At 32.1% G+C, this 6,187-nt stretch overlaps 1 long non-coding RNA gene across 1 annotated transcript; it reads left to right on the top strand.

Moving 5' to 3' along the window:
* Positions 1 to 526: 526 nt before the first annotated feature.
* On the top strand, positions 527 to 4,962 carry LOC139522507 (uncharacterized). Its single transcript, XR_011664452.1, has 3 exons — positions 527 to 799; positions 1,672 to 1,722; positions 4,752 to 4,962. It is a non-coding gene; the product is annotated as an uncharacterized lncRNA (long non-coding RNA).
* Positions 4,963 to 6,187: the final 1,225 nt, after the last annotated feature.

The raw sequence follows: 6,187 nt of genomic DNA, 5'->3' as shown, positions 1-6,187 counted from the left end.
CATTTCTAATCATGCAAAACCTATCGGATTTAAATCGGTTTTAAAAAGGGGATAATCCCAAAAAAATCGACTGAAAACAGTTAATATTTCCTAAAGAATACCTGATTGTTGTCGTAATTAAATAATTGATTTTACAAATTTTAACTTTAGTTTGAATTCCCAGTCATAATTAACAGAATCTTATCAAACTTTTAACAAAGTTTAATAGGGAATGTTACGGTCAAGGCTTGCTGTACAAATCGTGAAAGCTTGACTCCCGGCTTAAAGGAACATGAGAGAAAGGTTTTTTTTTACAAAAAAATAATTATTTTTGACTTGTTGATAGTTTTCAAATTAAACAGATATTGTCAGAAATGTACAAGTAACAAATTTTTTATCATACAGTATTGACAGAAACATACAACATAATAATTCTCCTACCAACCCTATATGTACCACAGAAGCAGGGCCAAAAGCTGTTTACTAGTAAATCACATATAACAGTATTTCTAATACAAATTTTTTTCTCACTTTTTCACAGATAGTGTAAGAAATGTTGAAGTTACTAAGTCTCCTAATATTCCAATATTTACTGAAGGACCAGGACCCATATCTCTGACGTGTACATCAGATGGAAATCCTTTTGTAATTAACACTGGTTATACGTGGTACAAAGAATCCAACACCAATATGCCATTAGGAACTGGTGCTATATATTTCATTAGTAATGTTGTTAAAACAGATCGCTACATATGTGTAGCACAAAACAGTTTTAATGGGCAAACATTCAAAATGAACAACTCTATACACATACAAATAGGTGAGTTTTAAAACATAGAGATATATATCAATAATGCGGTTGTAACTGAGAGAGCTCTATGGTCGTGTAGTTGTCTCTTTGACACAATCCACATTTCCTTTGTCAATTTTAACTACATATTTGTAGCATACAATAGATTTTATGAACCAAAATCCACTATGAACAGCTAAATTCACATACAAATTTATGATATACATATATACACAAACGTCCACACCGTTCAATAATGTGACATTAAATGAGAGAGATAACTATATCCATATGGCACTGTACAGATTAAAAGGACAAACATTCAACATTATCAACTTTCTACACATACAAATAGGTAGAAAATTAACCGCAAAAATTCAATTTTCAAAGACCTTAAATAGTAGACTGAATGAGACAAAACTTAACTTATGTTTATGTAAATTATGGAATATATACAAGTATGTAAGTTTTAAATGAAACAGACATTAAACATAAATAAAAAAATCGTGGTAAAAAAAAAGGTTTAAAAGAGGGACGAAAGATACCAAAGGGACAGTCAAACTCATAAATCTAAAACAAATTGACAACGCCATGGCTAAAAATAAAAAGACAAACAGAAAAACAATAGTACACATGACACAACATAGAAAACTAAAGAATAAACAACACGAACCCCATGTTGCAATGTCTCAAAGGTCCTATATTTTGCAGTGCGTGTATTGATTTTGTCTCATGAATGTAAATTGAATTCTCTTTTTTACATTGTACTGTAAAGGAAAAGATTCATATCGAATTACTGAATACTATCATATTATATATCATATTACTAAAATTGTAAAGATTCGATAATATATTCTAAAACAACACGTAAGAATTCATCATTCATGAAATTTCATTAACAGATTTTACCTCTACAACTGACTGTACGACAATGACAACAATAGTTATCAAAGGTACCAGGATTGTAATTTAGTACGCCAGACGCGCGTTTCATCTACATAAGACTCATCAGTGACGTTCATATCAAAATATTTATTAAGCTAAACAATTAAAAGTTGAGGAGCAAAATTCCAAAAAGTTGTGCCAAATACGACTAAGGTAATCTATGCCCGGGATTAGACAATCCTTAGTTTTTCGAAAAATTCAAAGTATTGTAAACAGGACATAAGACTCATCAGTGACGCTCATATCAAAATATTTATTAAGCTAAAAACAGAGACTTGTTTTATCCTACCAAATACATCCAGTTTAAAGACAGAGACAAGTTTTACCACACCAAATATATTCATTACACAGACAGAGACAGATTTTACCACACCAAATACATCCAGTACAAATATAGCGACAGTTTTTACCACACCAGATACATCCATTACAAATATAGAGACAGTGTTAACCACACCAATTACATCCAGTACAAATACAGATCCAGGTACTCATTAAATTATTTCATCTCATCTCAGGCGTATTTGGGCGGAAACCTGCACATTATCATCAAATATATTTTACTTATAATAGATATGAAATGGTGTAAATAAATGACAGTTCTATTTCATAAATCGAGGACTAATAACTTACTTTGAAAAGGGCCAAAATGTGGACAGCAAAGTGAGACCAAGTGCGATACATTATAAGGAATCTTCTGCCCAGCGTGCTATATTCGTCATCACATTCCAAAAAGGAAAACAACAAAAATACCACATTCCAAAATCTTAAAACAAATGCCAAACTCCAAGTGAAATTCAAAACAGAAAGTCCATAATCAAGTGGCAAAACCAAAAGCTCAAACACATCAGACGAATAGATGACAACTGTCATATTCCCGACTTGTAATTAGTGTAGACATTTTCTTATATTACGGATACCAATGTGTCGAGTTTTATGATTGGATTACAACACAGTATATAAACAGGAAACTGCCGGGGTATATACCAAGTGTTTTTTTATCCCAAATTTGAACCTCAATAACGTCGTCATAACACCTGTTACTATGTGACGTAGTTGAAAGCTATACAGAACAATACGGAATGTCAGAGGCTCACAGAAAGAATATAATGACGTGCATCCGTCTGTAAAACATAATTCATACAAAATCACACAATTAACACTTCAAATAATTAAATTTAATGTTTAAAAGTTTTAATATAAACTGTTGCATACATGATAAAAAAAAATTCACAGCAATTTTTAAAATATTCACGTATGCGGAACATATCAAGTTGGCCGGTTTTTCAATATTTGTGTTGTAATAAACAAAGCCACACACATCTACAAAAACAAGATATTAACTCTCAAAACATTTGTTGAAGAAATTGTCAAGATAAACAAGGTGTTTTAAAACGGAATATTCAAAATATTAAAAAACAATAAACATGTAATAATACTAGTATATATGCTGGATTGTGAATGTGACACAAATACCTGCACTAGTAAAAAACAACATTCAGACCGTAATCCAGGACTCAGACAGGGTATATATTGTGACATTCAAAAGGACAAATAGACAAACCACATTAAGAAAAATGAAAGACAAGAATACAAAAATTTACCATAGCACAATAACATGACGGGATGTACAGAGCAACGTCAAATTGATATCACAAAAAAAACCAGACTAACTGATAAAATTAATATTCATATATACATAAAAAAAAGAATAGCATAACACTTTATTCAGATGATAAACAACGTCAGTACACATAATCTAAACTTCAAGACCATCGTACATTATTTGTGAAGTTGATATGGAATATTTATAAGTAAGGTCTTCCTACCCTTAGAACCTTCCAATGAACTTTTTTTTAGAAAAAAGTCCGATACTTTGACAAACCAGTTCAGCATCCTTCTACTTGGACACTGGTGACGCTATACAAAGTCTGAGTAGCAGCTGCGAGCTCTTGAATACCGAATAATTTTGAAAATATATATCTCACATAATTTGATAATTTCAAAATAGAAATCGTCCCGTTTGTCATAGATTATGTTATTTAGATGACTGCATATGCCAAATTCGTTTTACATATTCTTAGGACAGAGCTACGAATCTGGACATAAGACCGGATCAGGAACAAATATATAAACGTGTTGTATTTGATAGTTTTACGTAAGAAACTCCCATTTTAGTTCTTACGACAACCGTATAAACAGAAAGCAATTGTCATTAGCAACCAAATGAAACAACGCCACGATTTTAAAAAAGATGACTATAAAAATGATAATAAAGATTTGCATTTTAAAGTCACTCATTAAATGTCTACATGGTCTTCGTCGTGCTACTCCTTATAACAGTGATTGACCTTTAGTGATAATGTTTGCCTATTTTCCAGTATTGACAAAAACCTTTGAAGATATGCAGAAATTATGTAAACAACAAAAAGTATCAAAAAAAAAAATGTCTTCATATATTAAACATAGTCAAAATCTTCAGTTGACATAATTTATTATATTGAACAAGGAATAATCGAGCAATTGAGAAATGGTTCACAGTCAAAATTGTCGACAAGCCACGAAAAAACAAAACAAAAAAATATTTTTGTCTTGGACTATCTTAAAGTCTACACATTAATGTGGAATGGTTATGGTGTATAGATATGAACTTTTTTCGAGACGTCAGGTGCGGTGATTTTAAGATCGGGATTTCGGGATTGATCCACTTAGGGTGCGGGAATTCTTTTTTCGAATTTCGGGATGTCGGGAATTAAATTTCTGTAAATTCTGGACCCCGGGATTTCGGAATCAGGACCACTCCGAGCCCCTCCCTCATTATATGTAGTACTTCCAAAATAAATTACGAAAGGTTAATAATATCTTATAAGCCAAGTTTCATCTTCAACTCGCTTCAACGTGGTCAGATGAAATTAGAAATGCATTTAGCCTTCCTCAACAAACGATTTTGATATAAAATTCTTCTTCTTTTCTTATTTATTTGTGGCATATCGCTTATTTATAAACTAAACCTCCATATTTACTGATATTTTTGTAGAATGTTCAACTATAATGATTCCAATATTGGTTTCTTTGGTAGTAATATTAGGTGTCCTGCAACTTGGAGAAATAATTAGTTTATATATATTACATAAAAAGGTAAACTATAACTGTATAATATGTCTACCTTACTATTAATAAAGAAAAAAATGGTGTTTTTTTTTAAGTGTAGGATTTTTTATGTAGAAAAATGGTGGCTCAAACCTAATTTTATACCTAGCTAAACCGTTGTCATCACAATAGTAAAGCTCTGGATATATCAACAAGTTTTAAAACAAAACTGATGAATTAATATACTAGTCACAGATACAAAATTACTATAACGTTTACACAAACTAGTTCTTAGCTGTTCAAAGTTTTTACACAAATTTGAGCAGGAGCATGTGTATGATTAACATTACCATACGTTAAACCATTATAGGTCAAGGTACGGCCTTCAAGACGGAGCCTTGGATAACACCGAACCACAAGCTATAAAGGGCCCAAAACATTACTAGTTTAAAACCATTCAAACGAGAAAAAAACGAGAAACGAGAAACACGTATGCACTACATAAATAGACGACAACTACTGACTAAATTTTAGTACACCGGACGCGCGTTTCGTCTAAATAAACTTAAGACTCATAGGTGACGCTCATATCAAAATAATTATAAAGGCAAACAAGTTCGAAGTTAAAGTGCATTGAGAATCCAAAATTCCCAACAGTTGTGCCAAATACGGCTAAAGCAATCTATTCCTTAGATAAGAAAATAAATCCTTAGTTTTTCAAAACATTCAAATTTTTGTAAACAGGACAATTATAAAAAATTACCACATAATTGATATTCATGTCAACATTGAAGAGCTGACCACTGGGCTAGTGATACCCTCGGGGACGAAACGTCCACCAGCAGTAGCATCGACCCAGTGGTGTTAATAGTTATCAAAGGTACCGGGATTATAATTTAGTACACCAGACGCGCGTTTTGTCTACATAAGACTCATTAGTGACACTCATATCAAAATATTTATAACGCCATACAAGTACGAAGTTGAAGAGCATTGAGGATCCAAAATTCCCAAAAGTTGTGTTAAATACGGCTAAGGTAATCTATTCCTGGGATAAGAACAAACCGGCCAATTGATACGAATATTCCAACGATTGTATTTCCTATAACGATTTTCTTGATAGAGAGTAGCTGTAAGATGAAGTTGAAATCATCCCTTCGTAAATTTTACTGACGCCATGACGAGTTGGTTTACTGTTATGGAATATCCATTTGACAGTGGATAGCTAATATGTTCCTAATGTCGTACGTACAATCCCGTTTCCTTTCTACATGTTCTAAATAAGACTGGTAAACAGGTTTGCATCTTTTTGTTGAGGTTAGCCGTCCAATTGATATTTTATAGTATGTCTTTCTATATTGTGATGTTATACTACTATTTCAG

Source organism: Mytilus edulis, chromosome 5 (genome assembly GCF_963676685.1).
Source record: "Mytilus edulis chromosome 5, xbMytEdul2.2, whole genome shotgun sequence".
In the NCBI taxonomy this organism is placed as follows: Eukaryota; Metazoa; Mollusca; class Bivalvia; order Mytilida; family Mytilidae; genus Mytilus; species Mytilus edulis.
Note: the sequence above shows the minus strand (reverse complement) of the source record. Positions and strands in the feature narration are given on the sequence as shown.